The sequence below is a fragment of the Chionomys nivalis genome, chromosome 20, assembly GCF_950005125.1.
Source record: "Chionomys nivalis chromosome 20, mChiNiv1.1, whole genome shotgun sequence".
In the NCBI taxonomy this organism is placed as follows: Eukaryota; Metazoa; Chordata; class Mammalia; order Rodentia; family Cricetidae; genus Chionomys; species Chionomys nivalis.
Genome location: NC_080105.1, coordinates 7786905 through 7808930, shown reverse-complemented (window position 1 = coordinate 7808930; position 22026 = coordinate 7786905). Strand labels below are relative to the sequence as shown.

General features: G+C 43.4%; 2 pseudogenes; both read left to right on the top strand.

Moving 5' to 3' along the window:
* The window catches only part of LOC130862662 (non-receptor tyrosine-protein kinase TNK1-like), a 618047-nt pseudogene that overhangs the window by 211050 nt on the left and 384971 nt on the right, over window positions 1-22026 (top strand).
* LOC130862668 (serine/threonine-protein kinase SBK1-like) lies at window positions 1100-2340 on the top strand (annotated as a pseudogene).

The following is a 22026-nucleotide window of genomic DNA, read 5'->3' as shown; positions in this document are numbered from 1 at the left end:
CTTCTCTGACACGAAGTTCAAAAAACTTTTTCTGACTAAATACATTTTGTAAAGAGATAAAATCTGTAGAGTTTTCTAAATGGAAATGGAAAGATGTGAACAAAGCCAGAAAATAGACTTATCATAAATCAGAAGGTTTATGGAAGAATCAAGATCATATGTGAAACTGCAGTATCCATTAAAATTCCATAGGACAAAATTCACTACACTTGTATATAATTAGAATGCAATTCTCTCTTTAGAATAAGGGTGATAGAATATGCCACTTATGTAACTCTCTGTTTGGAATGCAGGTGATAGAAGATGCCACTTAGGTTCAACTTTTTATACAGAGAAAAGGAAAACACATGCTAGAACTTGCTTTTGAACCTTAACATGGCCTGCAAAGAGACTGTCTTGGTCAGGGAGTAATCTGTCTCTCAACTGCTTGAAGTACAAAAGACTTTCAAAATATCAATGAAACATCCTGTCAAAGCTTGACACATGACATTGTAGGCTATGAGAACATCTGGGATCAATCTGACTTCTATAAAAGTTGGAAGGAAGGTCATATACTTACTTAAACCTTCATGACAGGAGGCCGCGATGGAGCGCAGCCCGGGCGGGCGCCGGCGCTGGAGCCGGAACACCGGGTGGAGCGGGAGCCGAAGCAGGAGCCGCAGCCTCAGGGCCAGGCTGCTTGCAGCGGCGGCGCCCGAGCCCCCCAGCGGCTGAGCCGTGACCTCCAGCCCCGCACGCGGTTACCGGGACCCAGCGCGCAGCGACCGCTCCAACCCAGGGCCCCCTAAGATCTGCTTGCTGCAACCACACACCTGAAGACAGAGAGCGACCCAGCTTTGGGGCGGTAGCCCTCCCTGCTGCTCCGGTACACAGGATCCCCCAAACCTAGGACAGCGAGAGCAGACCCTCTTGCTAACGAGAAGCCGCGGGCACCCCAAAGCCCCGGGACCTGGGCAACCGAGCCCCTAGCGACGCCCTCCGCGTCCCGGCTTATGGTGGTGGTGGTGCCCTGAGCCCATCTCGGGCCAGGCTGACGAAGACCTACAGGGCGCCCAGACCCCCTGCCGCGGCGTCCCCGCGGCCCCAGCCCAGGGAGAAGATGAGCATGGGCTGCCCAGAGCCTGAACCGCTCCACTCCCTGCCTTGCTGCGGGCCGGGGGCCGCCCCTGTACCAGGTGCAGGTGTGCCCCTCCTCACAGAAGACATGCAAGCACGGACACTATGCACACTGACTGCCAGCGACCTTACCAAGCACTACGAGCTTGTCCGGGAGCTGGGTAAAGGGACCTACGGGAAGGTTGACCTGGTGGCTTACAAGGGCACAGGCACCAAAATGGCGCTGAGATTTGTGAATAAGAGCAAGACAAAGCTGAAGAACTTCCTGCGTGAAGTGAGCATCACCAACAGCCTGTCATCCAGCCCCTTCATCATCAAGGTCTTCGACGTGATCTTCGAGACTGAGGAATGCTATGTCTTTGCCCAGGAGTGCGCGCCTGCTGGAGACCTGTTTGACATCATCCCTCCCCAGGTGGGCCTCCCCGAGGACAAGGTGAAGCGCTGTGTGCAGCAGCTGGGGCTGGCGCTGGACTTCATGCACAGCAGACAGCTAGTGCACCGCGACATCAAACCCGAGAACGTGCTGCTGTGTGACCGTGAGTGCCGCCGTGTGAAGCTGGCGGACTTCGGCATGACGCGGCGCGTGGGCTGCCGTGTGAAGCGTGTGAGCGGCACTATACCCTACACAGCGCCCGAGGTGTGCCCGGCGGGCCGTGCCGATGGCTTCGCGGTGGACACAGGCGTGGATGTGTGGGCGTTCGGAGTGCTTATCTTCTGTGTGCTCACCGGCAACTTCCCGTGGGAGGCTGCATCGGGCGCCGATGCCTTCTTCGAGGAGTTCCTGCGCTGGCAGCGGGGCCGCCTGCCGGGGCTGCCTTTGCAGTGGCACCGCTTCACCGAGCCTGCACTGCGCATGTTCCAGCGGCTGCTGGCTCTGGAGCCCGAGCGTCGCGGGCCGGCCAAGGAGGTCTTCCGCTTCCTCAAACAGGAGCTCACATCTGAGCTTTGGCGGTGGCCTTCGCACCTTGTGCACGCAAACCTCCTGGGGACCGCCTGCCCGGGCCCCTGCGCCTCGAGGCTCTTGCACCGCTGAAGCGCACCGTGCTCACCGAGAGTGGCAGCGGTTCACGGTCCTCGCCGCCCAGCGTGGTGCCCGTTCCGGTGCCCGTGCCCGTGCCTGAGGCTGGTCTGGCTCCGTCCGCTCCCTCGGGCAGGACCGATGGCCGTGCAGACAAGAGCAAAGGGCAGGTGGTGCTGGCCACGGCCATCGAAATCTGCGTCTGAGCTGCTAGGAGCAGCGCAGTCGCTGCGGGGAAGCCGCGTATGCTCCAACCCGTACTGGGGACAGGGAGCAGCCACAGCGCGGTGGGAGGGAGTAGTGTAGACTAGGAGACCCAGACACCCGGGTCGGTGGTGGGCTGGTGACATAGTTAGCGGATGACCATGTGTGTGGCCAGCCTCAGCCCAGAGGAGCCGAGGCCCCTGACAAAGGCTGGGAGCTTGTGGGCCAGACTGAGCTCTGGAACCTGGACACTTCTGGCGCTTCACACCCCTTGGCAGATCACCTTAAAATCTTCCATCCGAACCTGGGCCCAGAAAGGGGCCTTTGGTGTTGGGCAGAGATGAGCACGAGACCCTTAGAAACTGGCTGGGAACAGGCACTGGGTTGACAACAGTGGTGCCCAGGAGGTCAGAGGGAGAGGCCAAGCCCCCTAAAGGTAGCAAAAGTTGTGTGCAGGAACAGACCCGAATATTAGAGATGCCCCCTCACCTCTTCCTGCTGATGGGTACTTAGATCCCAGAAGGGAGAGCCATTACCGCAGCCATGAGGCCATTGGGAACTGAGTTCCAGTAGGTACCCCTCCTGAGGGTATAGGGGAACAGATGGCAGGAGAACGGGAGGCTTGGCACTCCTGTGTCTCTAGGGTAAGGGGGTGCATTCACAGCCCAGCTGCTCCTTCCCTGGGCACTCAGCAAGCAGGGAAACAGTTGCGCTAGTTATTCCTGGGGTTTGTCAATCACGTGTGTGAGCCTCAGGGTTCTAGGGCAGTACCCTTGCAGGGGAGGAGCGCATCCGTGGATGGGACAGGAAGTCGTTGAAGTCAGAGTGAGTGTGATGTGTGTCTGGTGACTTTGAGGGTCCGGACACCTCACCAGGCAGCTGCCAAGAGCCAGGCCTGTTTTTTACCACACTCCTCAGGGAATCCCAGGAGACACCTGCTGTTGGCTCAGGTTCTTCGGCAGCAAAACAGGATTTCACCTTGCCCCTGCTCTCCTTTGGGACTCCTACTCAATGTGGAGGCTTAAGGAACCCCTGTAATAACCTCAGCACAGGGAGGCTGTGCCTTCCGCCTGGCACCACCCAACTGGCCAGCCTGGGTTGCCTCTCTTAGGGTACCTCCAAAAGTTCTGGGTCATTCTAAGAGGTTCCATAGTGGGGCTGGCTGGCTAGCTGCAAGGGGCACCAACCACCCCTCAGCCTGGAGCCCCCACCTCTCTACATAACCCCTTGCTCCCACCACAAAGGGCTATAGGTCTCCCTGCCCTGCCTGAGTCCAGTTTACAAACTGTGGTTGCTCCAGGGCCTGGTCCCACTTTCCTGGGGTGCCACCACTTCCCTAGTGGACACAGGACCCACATGCCAGGTAAGTAGCAAACCCCTCCTCCTGCCGAGAGCCGAATCTCAGAAGGCCCCCATCACTGCCCTGGCCCACTTGGGGCCACCAGGCCCTCCTTCCCAGCCGCTACTTCTCCTCTTGCCTTAGGCCTCTCCACCCTGATCTGCAATAACAAGGAAGCGAGATTCCACAGTAGACATCCCGTGTCCCATGTGCACCCTCTCTCTGTTGAGATCCTGTGTGGGAGGCCTCTCCCTTGTAGTATCTGGTAGTCCTCAGAAGAGACATTAGGTATGTAGCCCAGCCCTATCCTTCAGAGGCAGCAACCAGCCTGACCCTGAACCGGACTCAGGCTGGGTCAGGCTCCGCTCTTGCTGCCACCACTGGTACTGTCTCTGTCTGTTGGGTTGGGACCCTTTGCCCCTTAGGAAAGGTGTTGGTTACAGATGTTTACCTCAGTTTGTCACTGTTGAAGAAACAAAATAATAATAATAATAGCAAAAAAATAACATCGTAGACATGGAGACTTAGAAGACAAAACCCACAGGAGAAACCTCCCCCTTTGCAGTTTTTCTGTGAAGGTATGGTTTGTTCATGTACGCACACGTATGTGTGTGTCTCTGTCTCACCCCAGAGCAGGCCAGATCATCCATTGACACCTGTCCCAGCCTGTGTGTCCCTCACACTGCCCCTGTCCTTTGGTGCTTCCCAGGGGCCCCTTGAACTGGCTTGTGGGGTGTAGGGGAGCTTCCTGGATAGGAAGTGGGGCCTTCAGTTAGCTAGAGGTCTCCCACCAGATCCTGTGACTAGAGGGCCCCAGGCTGTGTGATGCTCCCTGAGCCCACAACACAGTGCTGGTGGTTGGCATCTGTCCAAGTCTGGGGCAGGGCCTGGGTTGAACCCAAGGCCTTGAGCCTCACGCTCCTGTCTTGCCTCCCCTACCCCATGTCTTTGTAAATACTCTGGCATCCTTTGGCCCTGGGGAGGTTTTTAAATGTGTTATTTACATCTCTAGCTATGACAATTGCTATAAAATAAAAATTTAGAAAGATAAAAAAAAAACCTTCATGACAAAAAGGATACATAATCTAATGAAATATTCATGAAATCGTTTCTGAGGGACTGGCTCAAAGGAAGCACTAGGATGTTTGGTTATCACAAACACAGCTCTCACAAATATCACAGACTGGAGATGGTGAATGATAGGTTTTGCTGAAAAAACTATGTACGAGAGAAGCAGTGCTTTATGGCCGAGTCACTCACCATGCTGGAGCTGTGCTTACAGAGGAGGTGAACAATAAAGTTTGCTTCACCAGGAACTTCAGCACTGGTGTGCAGCTTTAGTGCCTTTGCAGAGCTCCATGGTAGACTGTGATCTTGTGGAACCAACTAATGTTTTAAGGAAAGGATGAAATATTATGTAAAAACTTCCTTTTTGACATAAATATTTTCTGTTATTTTTGAGATTATAATTACATTATTTCCTCTTCTCTTTAATCTTTCCAAAACCTCCCTACACTCTCCCTTGCTGTTTCTCATGTATGGCCTCTCTTTTCCTTCATTGTTGTTACGTGCATATACATGTATACATGTAGTTTTACAGTCCTAAATGTAAGCTTTCTGGACTCATTATTTGATATGGGATTACAACAGGTGTGCTCTTCCCTGGGTGGAAGTATTTCCTTAAGTCTCAGAAAGTTCTAAGGAAAGAGTTAGGAAGTTCATAAGACTCAGCATTTAAATTATGGCTGGGAAAGCTGGAACTTAAAAGAATAATAAGGCCCTTCTGCTCCCAAGCTTACATAGGTTTTAAGTTAGAACTGAAGAAATGAGAACCTCCGTCTCAGTCAGTTGCAAACAAGTCATGCAGACATGTTCATGGTTCTAGTTTTCCTGAGTCCCCCATTCTAATGGGAGCCTTTGTGATACCACACATTTGTTATTCATATTCCTGTAAGTAATCCCGTACCTATACTCCTGTATTAATCTCAATAAACTCATTAATTTGAGGAAATAGGAATTACACAGTCTTCCCTGGATGTCAGATAAAGAAAGGGGGAACTGATAAGTAAAACAAATGGCTGTCTTCAAGTTTCCTTTTTATTTTCTGTACTAAGACAAAAGCTTAGGAGGCTTTTTCTTCCACCAGCAGGCTGTCTCCTCCAGCTGTCCGGTTCAGGACAGATAGGTTAACGGTCAGTTCTGAACATGGTCACCTGAAGCTGCAGGTGATTACAGCTCATGTGAGTGAGCAGTGGCTGGGTCATGCCTTAAGACAGCATGTCACAGCAGTCCTCCTCACTCTCAGGCAGGACATTCAGACCCATTTCCATGACGTTTCCCCTGTCTAGGGGAATGGTTGGTCTACAGGTCCTAATTAAGAATGAACATTCATGGACATTTCAACATTTTGAAATTATGAGGTTGTGCATTTGCTGCTATGCACTCCATAAATAAGAGCCTCTGACCAAGCCTGACAGCTGAAGACGTCTATCCATAGAATCAGAAATAGTTACGAAGCAGTTACTCTTGTCACACAAAGTAACAACATTAACGTCATCTTAAAGGACTCTATGCCTCATCCAGCCATGCTCTTTTGACCATGGACGCAGTGCCAGGTACTAATTCCTACCTAGAGTGCAGGCCTCACCAGATCAGCAGAAAGTTAAATACACAATAACTCTCAAGTCACCATTGCACCAGTGATTTTCTCATATTGTGTAATCCCCATTTAAATGATATTTTATTATACCAAAATAAAAAGTTTTAATTTCATATGATCCTATTTGTTGATTGTTTTTGTCTCATTTACTGAATAGACAAGAGTCCTACTCAGAAAACCCTTTCCTATGCTTAAAACTTGGAAGATTTTCTCTACTGTATTCTTTGGCATTTTTAGGGAATCACGTCTCATTTTGACATCCATGACACATTTGGTGCAGTTTGTGTATGGTAGAAGTTCAAGAGCAGAGTTTCATTTTCTACATGCTGAAAACAATTTCTCATAATCGGCATATCTGAGACAGTGTCTCAAATGCCAACAAACATATGGAATACAAATATGTGTGTAAAGTTACCCTAGTTACACACAAGTACATGCTGCTTACCAAGTGGACCACTTTGAGATACCCAAGCATGTAGTAATACAAGGTCAAATTCTGACCGTGGTAACAATCTGCATAAGAATAAATTTCAACAGGACTTACAGCCTGACACAAATACTCTAGATTGTGTTGTCATTTTCTTGAGTCCCAAGACCCATTTCTCACAACGTATAATAATATTTGGAGTGCCCATAATTTCAGCTCTGAGTGTCTCTTTAATGATTACATTTTTTACCAAATCTAAATTTTTCTAAATGCTGCATAGGAAGTGAGGAAAAAAGAACACATATGCTATGATCATTGTAAAATAAAATATCTTAGTTACTGTGGATGCTATAATAATAGCTGTGGCTGAAAATTTAACATAGACCTACCAGCTGTATCACTCCTGGATGTGCATACTTTCCAGGGGAGTTCACTATACTGAATCACATATGTGTGTGTGTGTGTGTGTGTGTGAGTTTGAGTGTAATTCTTATCATTGCACTTCCTATAACAAATGATTCAGGGAATAAGATTAGATAAACACCAATATATGCATGGATAAAGAAAACATTATATGCATAAATCATGCAAGATAATCAACAAATAAAATTATAGAAAAAAATTACGTAATTCTCAAGAAAGTTGTTCCAATCATCTATAACAAGTCAAAGACATAGACAACTCTCCAAAATACAAATAACACATATCTTCTTTCATAAATGGAATCTAGAAAAAATAGGAAAGAATGAAAAATTTTGCAGAACTGTGAGGGCAAATATTTTAGATGGAGGGAGTACAACAGGGAAACGAGCAGGTGCACACAAATAAACTTTATGGAATAAAGTTAAACAATAATTAGAAAAATAAAAATTAAATGATTTTATATGAAAGTGAATACATTCGGATTTTGTTTGTATCTCCCACAATAAGATCTCATGCCATAACATGGCCCATGGTATCCAGAACTCCCTGTGTAGCCCACACTGTTCTAAAACTCATGTCTCCCAAGGGCTTGGATAAAGTAGATTTACAATTTGTGACATAAATTTTTATATAAATACTAAAAGGAAAGTGAATAAGAAGCCATTAATCAATTTTTTAAACTTAATAAATTGAAAATAAACATGACAAGAAGCAAGAGAAAGATACATATCTAAATAACACTGATAAATCTCTAGGCACACTAGCAAAGAAAAATGAAAGACTATTAAAGTTACTCAAGTAGGCAATGAGAAAGTGGGCATTGCAGATCCCACAGGTGCTAAGATGAAGTAAGGAAATATGGACAAAGCTAGGCTTATGAATTTAAAACTTGGATGAAATACTAATGTAATAATGCTGTCCTTTCAGAATGGCATCCTGTCATCCTGACTCTTCACAGCAGGCATCTAAGCCTCACGAGAACTTGGGCTGTGAGGAATCAGTAGGCTCTGAGAAGACTGCCCCAGCCCTCACTGGAGCTGGGCTAAGGCCCCGATTGTGAGGAGATTGGGGTCTTCCACATGTGGGGCCTACCCCAGACAGATGCTGAGCCCGGCCTCGCTAATCTGTGGCTGCTCTCACCTTGTGGAACTCCACCGGCCTCTTCCTCCACAAGGCCTCAGCAGTTCCTTAGCACTTCCTAGCCTGAACGTGCTCAGTATCACAGACAGGAAGAACAAGGTCAAGTCTGAGTGGTTAAGTGTCTCTGACTGGATGCTCATTGGACCAGAATGCATCAGAGGCAGACTAAAACCTCACACACCATTTATGATTGGATGTATTGGCTGTGGCTCTATTTGGTGGTTGTCACTTTCTGGTGGGATGTGACTTTGGTGGGAAAGGTCTGAGGTGTCTCTAGCAGGATAAACATTGTGGAGCATCTGAACACTGGGTTCTACACGCCACAGACTTGCAGCTCAGCACAGGACAAGTGCAGTGATCAGGTCTCCACGGTCTGTCTGCTCTTGAGGGACAGAGGGAGGGCCTTGTGGCCAGAGCTGCACACCTACCATCCCACAGTTTTTGTTCTGTCTCACCTTGGCTCTTCTCACCTCTTCTCGCCTGACCTAGCCTCACAATATCTTACCTGACACAGAAAACCCACTTGACTGTGGCTGTGAGGTGACAGGATATTGCAGATTTATTGCAAAGTAGAGAAAATAAAATTGACCACCAGATAGTCACATTTTCAAAATCACACAGTTACTTGTATGTGACAGGGACTTTACCCAAGTCAAGGTCGCACACAGCTAGAATAAAGTTGTTTCTTTCCACAGAACTGATTGTGTTTGGTCCCAGTGTGGAAGAGGTACCACCATTCTGAGGTCAACATATCCTTGAAACACACCAGGTCATTTAATTCAGAAGTTTTTATTATTATTATTATCAAATTTCTCTCTGCAGTGATTGTTCCTTTCTGATTAGCTAAGAAAAGTCAAGGTTAATAAAACATTGTGTAATTTATTTCTGGGGATCTTTATTATCTCTTTCTCTTTGTTTAATATATCCTTTATAGATTGATTTGATCTTTCTATAACTGCCTTACCTGGATTATGTGATATACCTGTAATATACTTTATATAATTAGCAAAAACCTGCTTCATTTTCTTAAAGATATATGCTGGAGCTTTGTCTGTCTTTATTTGTGCAGGTATACTCAGGATAATAATAATGTAGAGTAAATGTATGATTATCAAATCAGCCTTTGGTGAACCCAAAACAGTTGTCCATTGACAACCTGAACAGGAAAAAGTCTGCTATTACCCACAAACTCTGAGGAACTCTGAAACACAGGCTGCAACTACATAGAGAGGACCAAGATGTGAGTGATCACCCCAACAGTGGGGCCCCCTAATATAGGCCCTCCCTACTAGGGCAAAAGCCCGGGTCTTTTCCCCAACTGCTCAGCTCTCTAGCCAGTCAGCAGGCAAGCTCCCTGCAGGTTGGCTACTCCAACACCCCCATACTACCGATAAGGCCCTGTAAGCTATGAGTCCCACTCCACCCCCCTCCAAATTCCTATCCTCCCCTCCACCCCACAACCTCAAAGGAACTCTGGATCACAGGCTGCAATTACACAGAGAGGACCAAGAGAGAAACTCTGAAACACAAACTGCAGCTTCACAGAATGGACCAAGAGAGTGAACCAAGAGGTTGAACCAAGTGTGCAGGCCAAGAGAAATCTCAGCAATTCCCCGAGACAAAAATAGCAACAGTACAGAACAGACCTAGAACAATTTAAAAAGATGTAAACAGCAACTGTTAGGATTGGACCAACAGGCAAAGACACTGATAGCACCAATTAGAAGAAAAGATGAGTAGATCCCAATGCAAGAATTCATTCAACAAGGGAAAAAGCAACATGGTAACACCAGAACCCTGTGGTCATATGCCAGGAAGACTTGATCACCCTAACCCAGAAGAAGCAGAAGAAAATAATTTTAAAATATAAATTTATGAGGGATGATAGAGGTGTTTAAAGAGGAAATGAAAATTTCTCTTAAAGAAATGGAGGAAAAGACAAACAAAAATGGAAGAAATCAATAAATCTCTTAAAGTATCCCAGGGAAACAAAGAAAAGAAGAATCAAACAGCTGAAACAAACAGTTCAAACAGCTCAAGACTTGAAAACTGAAACAGAGACAATAAAGGAAACACAAACAGTGGGAATTCTGTATATGGAAAACCTGGGTAAACAAATGGGAACTACAGTTGGGAGCCTAACCAACAGAGTACAAGAGATGGAAGAGAGAGTCTCAGGTGTGGAAGATACTATGGCGGAAATAGATTCATTGGTCAAAGAGATTGTTAAATCCAATAAAATCCTAACCCCAAACATTCATGAAATCTGGGACACCATGAAAAGACCAAACTTAAGCATAATAGATAGAAGGAGAAGAACTCAAACTCAAAGGCACAGAAAATATATTCAATAAAATCATAGAGGAAAAGTAAAGAAGGATATTTCTATGAAGGAAAAAGAACCTTAAAGAACATCAAGTAGACTGGACCAAAAAATAAGTCCCCTTGCCATATAATAATCAAAATTCAAAACATAGAGAATAAAGAAAATTAAGAGCTACTGAGAAAAGAGGCCAAGTAACATAAAAAGTGAGACCTATCATAGTTACACCTGATTTCTCAATGGAAACTCTGAAAGGCAGAAGATTCTGGACAGATGTGATGCAGACACTAAGTGACCATGGATGCAAGCCCAGGCTACTACTACACTACCCCACAAAGATTTAAATGAACATTGGTGGAGAAAACAAGATATTCTATGACAAAACCAGATTTCAACAATACCGATCCACAAATCCAGCCCTCCATGTAAAACTGGAAGGAAAACTCCATCCAAGGAAGCTAACGACCTATAAAAACACAGGCAACAGATAACCACATACCAGCAAACCCCAAACAAGGGAAACACACAAGCACTACTATAGAAAAATAACAGTTTTTGCCTGGCAATCTTGTCTACTTCCCCTCTCCAGGCGGATGACTATACGATTTTCTTTGGGTTCACTTTCTTATTTAGCTTCTATAGGATCACAAATTATATGCTCAATGTCCTTTATTTATGGCTAGAAACCAATTATGAGTGAGTACATACCATGTTCCTCTTTTTGGGTCTGGGATATCTCACTCAGGATAGTGTTTTCTATTTCCATCCATTTGCACGCAAAATTCGAGAAGTCATTGTTTTTTACTGCTGAGTAGTACTCTAATATGTATATATTCCACACTTTCTTCATCTATTCCTCCATTGAAGGGCATCTAGGTTGTTTCCAGGTTTTGGCTATTACAAACAATGCTGCTATGAACATAGTTGAACATATACTTTTGTCATTTGATGTGGCATCTCTTGGGTATATTCCCAATAGTGGTATTACTGGATCTTGGGGTAGGTTGATCCCAAATTTCCTGAGAAATCGCCACACTGATTTCCAAAGTGGTTGCACAAGTTTGCATTCCCACCTGCAATGAATGAGTGTGCCCCTTTCTCCACAACCTCTCCAGCAAAGGCTATCATTGGTGTTTTTGATTTTAACCATTCTGACAGGTGTAAGATGGTATCTCAAAGTTGTTTTTAAAAAAAGAAAAAGAAAAAGAAAAGAAAAATAACAGTAATTTCAGACACTCTTCATTAATATCTCTTAATATCAGTGGACTCAATTCACCCGTGCAAAGACCCAGGCTAAGAGAATGCATATGAAAGCAAGATCCATACTTCTGTATACAAGAAACACACTTCAACGTCAAAGACAGACATTACCTCAGTCTAAAGGTTTGGGAAAAGATTTTCCAATCAAGTGCACCTAAGAAACAAGCTGATATACCTCCACCAATATCTAACAAAATAGATTTCAAACTAATACCAATCAGAAGAGATGGAGGAGGACATTTTATTCTCATAACAGGACCAATTCATCAAGGTGAAATCTCAGTCCTAAATACCTATGTCCCAAATACAAGAGAACCCATATTTGTAAAAGAAACATGACTAAATCTTTTAGAATTTGACCCTGGGTTGTCTCAAGATTGTAGATACAGCGAGGACAACATTCAGCCCATCCTTTAACCAGATTGGGTTCTATAGCTATGTTCAAGACAATAATAATGTCTTATGAATTGAATACAAGCATTTGTTGCAAGAAACAGAAAAGTGACATACAAGAACATGCCACAAAACAAAAAAAAAAAACAAAACTTGAGCTAAAATACCTCTTTTTTTTTCTTCCTGAGACTCTCTCACAGTTTCCCAAGGCATGAATCAGTATGAACCATTTTGACTGTATTTTGACACTTTGAATATTAAGTATGTCCACTGTTGCTTCTGGGAGTTTAGTATGGCCTGGCCACAGATAACACAAGGAAAATATGTGTTGACTATTATCCACTACCAGCCCACCTGTCAGAATAGAAAACAGAGTATACAAATATTCATTGGATTGACAATTTTGTGTGATTAACATTCCTAGTTTCCCCAGTTCTATCTGTAAACATGTGAACCTTTTGACTCTCTACAAATTATAACATTTGTGCCTTTACTTTCATACCTCCAACTCTCCTATATACCACACATCCCAGTTCTCCTTCAACTGTGTCCTTTTTTCATGCATTGTTATTTTTTTTAATATTTTAAATATTTATATGATTTATTATATTTTTTTAATTATTTATTTTTATTCTTTTTTAATTAAAATTTCCACATGCTCCCCATTTCCCATTTCCCTCCCCCTTCTCCCACATATTGCCCCCTTTCCCCACTCCCCACCCCCTATCCCCACTCCTCTTCTCCTCCTCCCACTCCATTCCGCATCCCTCTTGATACTGAAGAGCAGTCCAAATTCTGTGCCCTGTGGGAAGACCAAGGTCCTCCCACTTCTATCTAGGTCCAGGAAGGTGAGCTTCCAAACAGGCTAAGCTCCCCTAAAGCCAGTTCATGTATTCGGATCAAAACCTAGTGCCATTGTCCTTGGCTTCTCATCAGCCTTCATTGTCTGCCATGTTCACAGAGTCCAGTTTCAACCCATGCTTATTCAGTCCCAGTCTACCTGGCCTTGGTGGGCTCCCAATAGATGAGTTCCACTGTCACAGTGGGTGGGTGACCCCTCTTGGTTCCGACTTCCTTGTTCATGTTCTCCCTCCTTCTGCTCCTCATTTGGACCTTAAGAGCGCAGACCATTGCTCCAAATTGAGTCTGTCTCTATCTCGATCTATCGCCAGATGAAGGTTCTAAGGTGATATGCAAGATATTCATCAGTATAGGATAGGGTCATTTCAGGTTCCCTCTCCTCAGTTACCGAAGGTACCAGCTGGGGACATCGCCCTGGACACCTGCGAGCCCCTCTAGAGTCAAGTCTCTTGCCAATCCTAAGATGGCTCCCTTAGTTAGGATATATATTTCGCTGCTCCCATATCCACCCTTCCTATATTCCAACCATCCCAATCCCCCAAGCTACTCCCATCCTCCCCTTCTCAAATTTCTACCCCATTTCCCCCTAGCCCCATGCCACCTCACCCTCAAGTTCCCAGTTTTTGCCCGGCAATCTTGTCTACTTCCTCTATCCAGGCGGATGACTATACGATTTTCTTTGGATTCACTTTCTTATTTAGCTTCTCTAGGATCACAAATTATATGCTCAATGTCCTTTATATATGGCTAGAAACCAATTATGAGTGAGTACATACCATGATCTTCTTTTTGGGTCTGGATTACCTCACTCAGGGTAGTGTTTTCTATTTCCATCTTTTTGCATGCAAAATTCGAGAAGTCATTGTTTTTTACCACTGAGTAGTACTCTAATATGTATATATTCCACACTTTCTTCATCCATTCCTCCATTGAAGGGCATCTAGGTTGTTTCCAGGTTCTGGCTATTACAAACAATGCTGCTATGAACATAGATGAAAAAATACTTTTGTCATATAATAGGGTATCTCTTGGGTATATTCCCAAGAGTGGTATTACTAGATCTTTGAGTAGGTTGATCCCAAATTTCCTGAGAAATCGCCACACTGATTTCCAAAGTGGTTGCACAAGTTTGCATTCCCACCAGAAATCCATGAGTGTGCTCCTTACTCCACACCTCTCCAGCAAAGGCTATCATTGGTGTTTTAGATTTTAGCCATTCTGACAGGTGTAAGATGGTATCTCAAATTTGTTTTAATTTGAAATTCCCTTATCGCTAAGGAGGTTGAGCATGACCTTAAGTGTCTTTTGGCCATTTGAATTTCTTCTGTTGAGAATTCTCTGTTCAGTTCAGTGCCCCATTTTTAATTGGGTTAATTAGCATTTTAAAGTCTAGTTTCTTGAGTTCTTTATATATTTGGAAGATCAGAACTTTGTTTGTTGCAGAGTTGGTGAAGATCTTCTCCCAGTCGGTGGGTTGCCTTTTTGTCTTAGTGACAGTGTCCCTTGCTTTACAGAAGCTTCTCAGTTTCAGGAGGTCTCACTTATTCAATGTTGTCCTTAATGTCTGTGCTGCTGGGGATGTACGTAGGAAGTGATCTCCTGTACTCATATGTTGTAGAGTACTTCCCACTTTTTCTTCTATCAGGTTCAGTGTGTTCAGACTAATATTGAGGTCTTTAATCCATATGGACTTGAGTTTTGTGCATGGCGATAGATATGGATTTGTTTTCATTCTTCTACAGGTTGACAGTCAGTTCTGCCAGCACCATTTGTTGAAGATGCTCTCTTTTTTCCATTGAATACTTTTAGCTCCTTTATCAAAAATCAGGTGTTCATATGTTTGTGGGTTAATATCAGTGTCTTCTACTCGGTTCCATTGATTGACTTCTCTGTTTTCATGCCAATACCAAGCTGTTATCAATACTGAAGCTCACTTGTCTGCAAGGTCCTTAGCTGTCGAACAGTTTCCTGCCATTTCACTAAGGCTACCAACCCAGAGCAGTGAGTCCCTGACCAGAGGGCAGGCCTCAAGGTCCCCGCCAGGGAAAGCGGGCCCCTGCTGCTGGGGCTGCAGTCTCTGCTGTGATCTGCTGGACCTGCTCTGCCTGCGCCCTACTTCCATTAGTCCCTGGCTTATTGGGGCATCCAGGAGTTCCTGTATAGGTGCCGAGAAGTTTCATCGGGACGGGTGAGTGTGTACTATCCTGGGGCGGACGGTCCCGGCAGAGAGCACAAACGCCCCTACACTAAGGCTACCCAACCAGAGCAGCGGGCAGGCCTCAGCAACCCCCCTGAAAGGGAGCGCAGGCACCTCCAGCTTGTACTGCAGTGTCGCCTGTGTTCTACTGGACCCCGCCCGACCCCTTGCATTCGGCCTTCTTTACGCGGGTCATTGGAATACCACGCATCCATGTTTTGGTGTTGAGGAGTTCACCTGGAAGGGAACGGTTCCTGCCCCTACACTGAGGAGATACACCTAGAGAGTTAGTCACAGCAAAGACTGGTCCAAGACATCAGGCCTCTCCTGGGTCCATTTGAAGGAAAAGATGGGCAGGCGCCAATGCAAGAATTCCCCCAACAACTTGAAAGGCAACGTGACATCACCAGGATCCAGGAATCCCGAAATGAGAAGTCTAAACCCTAATACAGAAGAATTAGAAGAATTCGACTCAAAAGTGAATTTTATGAAAATAATAGAGGACCTTAAACAGGAGGTGAAAAACTGCCACAACCAATTAGAGATTACAAACAAAAAGGTAGAGGAAATGAATAAATATCTCAAAGATACCCAAGAAAACCAAGAGCAACAAGAAAAAGTAATCAAACAGGTAAGGAAACGGTTCAAGACTTGAAGAATGAAGTGGAAGTAATAAAGAAAACACAAACCGAGGGAAGGATGGAGATGGAATATTTGAATAAACGAACAGGAACTACAGAGACAAGTACCACCAACAGATTACAAGAGATAGAAGAAAGAATCTCAGACACTGAAGATAACATAGAGAAAATAAACACTCTCATCAAAGAAAACAGCATAACCAACAAATTCTCATCACAAAACATTCAGGAAATCTGGGACACAATAAAAAGACCAAACCTAAGAATAATAGGGATAGAAGAAGGAGAAGAAGTATAGCTCAATGGTCCAGAAAATATATTTAATAAAATTATAGAAGAAAACTTTCCCAACCTTAAGAAAGATATTCCTTTGAAGGTCCAAGAAGCATACAGAACACCAAATCGACTGGATCAAAAAAAAAAAACATCTCCTCGTCATATAATAATCAAAACACAAAACATACAGAATAAAGAAAGAATATTAAGAGCTGCAAAGGAAAAAGGTCAAGTTACCTATAAAGGTAAACCTATCAGACTTACACCTGATTTCTCTATGGAAACCATGAAAGCCAGAAGGTCCTGGATAGATATACTGCAGAAACTACGAGACCATGGATGCAAGCCCAGACTACTATACCCAGCCAAGCTTTCGTTCACTATAAATGGAGAAAACAAAGTTTTCCAGGATAAAAACAAATTTAAACAATACGTAGCCACAAATCCAGCCCTTCAGAAAGTAATTGAAGGAAAATCACAAACCAAGGAGTCCAACAATGCCCACAATAACTCAGACATCTAAAGACCCTTCACCAGCACAACTTGAAGAAGGGAAACACACAAACTCTACTACCAAAGGAAAGAAAGAAAGAAAGGAAAAATGACCGGAGTTAACAACCACTGGTCATTAATATCACTTAATATCAATGGACTCAACTCACCTATAAAGAGGCACAGGCTAAGAGATTGGATACGAAAACAGGATCCAACATTCTGCTGCTTACAAGAAACACACCTCAACCACAAAGACAGACATCTACTCAGAGTAAAGGGCTGGGAAAAGGTTTATCAAGCAAACGGACCTAAGAAACAAGCAGGTGTGGCCATACTAATTTCTAAGAAAGTTGACTTCAAACTAAAATCAATCAAAAGAGATGGAGATGGACATTTTTTACTCATAACAGGAACAATTCACCAGGATGAAATCTCAATCCTGAATATATATGCCCCTAATATAAAAGCACCCACTTATGTAAAAGAAACGTTACTAAAACTCAAGGCAGTCATCAAACCACACACACTAATAGTAGGAGATTTCAACACTCCTCTCTCACCAATGGACAGGTCAATCAAACAGAAACCTAACAGAGAAATAAGAGGATTAAGGGAGGTAATGAATCAAATGGACTTAACAGACATCTATAGAACATTCCACCCAAATAGGAAAGAATATACCTTCTTCTCTGCAGCTCATGGAACCTTCTCGAAAATAGACCACATACTCGGTAACAAAGCAAACTTACACAGTTACAAAAAAATATCGCTAACCACCTGTGTCTTATCAGATCACCATGGATTAAAGTTAGAATTCAACAACAATGCTATCCCCAGAAAGCCTATGAACTCATGGAAACTGGACAGTCAACTACTGAACCTCACCTGGATCAAGGAAGAAATAAAGAAAGAAATTAAAGTCTTTCTTGAATTCAATGAAAACGAAGACTCAACATACTCAAACCTATGGGACACTATGAAAGCAGTGCTAAGAGGAAAATTCATAGCATTAAGTGCCCACTTAAAGAAAACGGAGAAAGCACACATTGGAGACTTAATAGCCCACCTGAAAGCTTTAGAAAAAAAAGAAGCAGACTCACCTAGGAGAAGTAGAAGACTGGAAATAATCAAATTGAGGGCTGAAATCAACAAAATAGAAACACAGAAAACAATCCAAAGAATCAATGAAACAAAAAGCTGGTTCATGGAGAAAATCAATAAGATTGATAAACCCCTATCCAAACTTATCAAACGGCGGAGAGAGAATACGCAAATTAACAAAATCAGAAACGAAAAGAAAGACATAACCACAGACTCAGAGGAAATTCAGAGAATCATTAGATCTTACTACAAAAATCTGTATGCCACAAAATTGGAAAATGTTATAGAAATGGACACTTTTTTAAATAAGTACCATATACCAAAGTTAAACCAGGACCAGGTGAACAATCTAAATAGGCCTGTTAGTCACGAAGAATTAGAAGTTGTTATAAAAAACCTCCCCACCAAAAAAAGCACAGGTCCAGATGGCTTCAATGCAGAATTCTACCAGAACTTCCAAGAAGACCTAATACCTATACTCCTTAATGTATTTCACAATATTGAAACAGAGAAGTCATTGCCAAATTCCTTTTATGAAGCTGAAGTTACTCTGATAACAAAACCACACAAAGACACAACCAAGAAAGAGAACTACAGGCCAATCTCACTCATGAACATCGACACAAAAATACTCAATAAAATACTGGCAAACCGAATCCAAGAACACATCAGAAAAATTATCCATTATGATCAAGTAGGCTTCATCCCAGAGATGCAGGGCTGGTTCAACATACGAAAATCTATCAATGTAATCCATCATATAAATAAAATGAAAGAAAAAACCATATGATCATTTCATTAGATGCTGAAGAAGCATTTGACAAAATTCAACATCCCTTTATGATAAAGGTCTTAGAGAGATTAGGAATACAAGAGTCGTTCCTAACTATAATAAAAGCTATTTATAGCAAGCCGTCAACTAACATCAAATTAAATGGAGAGAAACTCAAAGCTATTCCACTAAAATCAGGAACACGACAAGGTTGTCCACTCTCTCCATACCTCTTTAATATAGTGCTTGAAATTCTAGCAATAGCAATAAGACAACATAAGGGGATCAAAGGGATTCAAAAAGGAAAGGAAGAAGTTAAACTTTCATTATTTGCAGACGATATGATAGTGTACATAAGCGACCCCAAAAACTCCAGCAAAGAACTCCTTCAGCTGATAAACACCTTTAGTAGCGTTGCAGGATACAAGATCAATTCCAAAAAATCAGTTGCCCTCCTATACACAAAGGATAAGGAAGCAGAGATGGAAATCAGAGAAGCATCACCCTTCACGATAGCCACAAATAGCATAAAATATCTTGGGGTAACCCTAACCAAGGAAGTAAAGGATCTATTTGACAAGAACTTTAAGTCAATGAAGAAAGAAATTGAGGAGGATACCAGAAAATGGAAGGATCTCCCTTGCTCTTGGATAGGGAGGATCAACATAGTAAAAATGGCAATTCTACCAAGGGCAATTTATAGATTCAATGCAATCCCCATCAAAATCCCATCAAAATTCTTCACAGATCTTGAGAGGACAATAATCAACTTTATATGGAGAAACAAAAAACCCAGGATAGCCAAAACAATCTTATATAATAAAGGATCGTCTGGAGGCATTACCATCCCTGACTTCAAACTCTATTACAGAGCCTCAGTATTGAAAACAGTTTGGTATTGGCATAAAAACAGAGAAGTCGACCAATGGAACCGAGTAGAAGACCCAGATTTTAACCCACAAACTTATGAACACCTAATTTTTGATAAAGGAGCTAAAAGTATTCAATGGAAAAAAGAGAGCATCTTCAACAAATGGTGCTGGCAGAACTGGTTGTCAACGTGTAGAAGAATGAAAATAGATCCATATCTATCACCATGCACAAAACTCAAGTCCAAATGGATTAAAGACCTCAATATTAGTCTGAACACACTGAACCTGATAGAAGAAAAAGTTGGAAGTACTCTACAACATATGGGTACAGGAGATCACTTCCTACGTTTATCCCCAGCAGCACAGACATTAAGGGCAACATTGAATAAATGGGACCTCCTGAAACTGAGTAGCTTCTGTAAAGCAAAGGACACTGTCACTAAGACAAAAAGGCAACCCACTGACTGGGAGAAGATCTTCACCAACCCTGCAACAGACAAAGGTCTGATCACCAAAATATATAAAGAACTCAAGAAACTAAACTTTAAAATGCTAATGAACCCAATAAAAAATGGGGCACTGATCTGAACAGAGAATTCTCAACAGAAGAAATTCAAATGGCCAAAAGACACCTAAGGTCATGCTCAACCTCCTTAGCGATAAGGGAAATGCAAATTAAAACAACTTTGAGATACCATCTTACACCTGTAAGAATGGCTAAAATCAAAAACACCAATGATAGCCTTTGCTGGAGAGGTTGTGGAGAAAGAGGCACACTCATTCATTGCTGGTGGGAATGCAAACTTGTGCAACCACTTTGGAAATCAGTGTGGCGATTTCTCAGGAAATTTGGGATCAACCTACCCCAAGATCCAGTAATACCACTATTGGGAATATACCCAAGAGATGCCACATCAAATGACAAAAGTATATGTTCAACTATGTTCATAGCAGCATTGTTTGTAATAGCCAAAACCTGGAAACAACCTAGATGCCCTTCAATGGAGGAATGGATGAAGAAAGTGTGGAATATATACATATTAGAGTACTACTCAGCAGTAAAAAACAATGACTTCTCGAATTTTGCGTGCAAATGGATGGAAATAGAAAACACTATCCTGAGTGAGGTATCCCAGACACAAAAAGAGGAACATGGGATGTACTCACTCATAATCGGTTTCTAGCCATAAAATAAAAGACATTAAGCATATAATGTGTGATCCTATAGAAGCTAAATAAGAAAGTGAACCCAAAGAAAATCATATAGTCATCCACATGGAGAGGGGGAAGTAGACAAGATTCCAGGGCATAAACTGGGAACTTGCGGGTGAGGTGGCATGGGGCAAAGGGGAAATGGGATGAGAAATATGAGAAGGGGAGGATGGGAGGAGCTCGGGATTTGGGATGGTTGGGATATAGGAAGGATGGATACGGGAGCAGCGAAGTATATATCCTATCTAAGGGAGCCATCTTAGGGTTGGCAAGAGACTTGACTCTTGAGGGGTTCGCAGGTGTCCAGGAATATGTCCCCAGCTGGTACCTTGGGCAACTAAGGAGAGGGAACCTGAAATGACCCTATCCTATACTGATGAATATCTTGCATATCACCTTAGAACCTTCATCTGGCGATGGATCGAGGTAGAGACAGAGTCTCAACTTGGAGCAACGGTCTGAGCTCTTAAGGTCCAAATGAGGAGCAGAAGGAGGTAGAACATGAGCATAAATTCAGGACCACGAGGGATGCACCCACCCACTGTGACAGTGGAACTGATTTATTGGGAGCCCACCAAGGCCAGCTGGTCTGGGACTGAATAAGCATGGGTTGATTCCGGACTCTCTGAGCATGGCGGTCAATGAAGACTGATGAGAAGCCAAGGACAATGGCACTAGGTTTCGATCCTAATTCATGAACTGGCTTTGTGGGAGCTTAGCCTGTTTGGACGCTCACCTTTCTGGACGTAGATAGAAGGACCTTGGTCTTCCCGCAGGGCAGGGAATTTGGACTGCTCTTCAGTATCGAGAGGGAGGGGGAATGGAGTGGGGGGAGGAGAAGAGGAGTCGGGATAGGGGGAGGGAAGTGGGGGGAGGGCAATATTTGGGAGGAGGGGAGGGAAATGGGAAACGGGGAGCAGGTGGAAATTTTAATTAAAAAAGAATAAAAATAAATAAATAAATAAATAAAAAAAAAAAAGAAAAAAATCAATACTGAAGCTCTGTAATAGAGTTTGAAGTCAGGGATGGTAATGCCTCCCGAAGCTCCTTTATTGTATAAGATTGTTTTGGGTATCCTGGGTTTTTTGTTTTTCCATATAAAGTTGAATAATGTCCTCTCAAGATCTGTGAAGAATTTTGATGGGATTTTAATGGGGATTGCATTGAATCTATAAATTGCCCTTGGTAGAATTGCCATTTTGACTATGTTGATCCTCCCAATCCAAGAGCAAGGGAGATCCTCCCATTTTCTGGTATCCTCCTCAGTTTCTTTCTTCAAAGACTTAAAGTTCTTGTC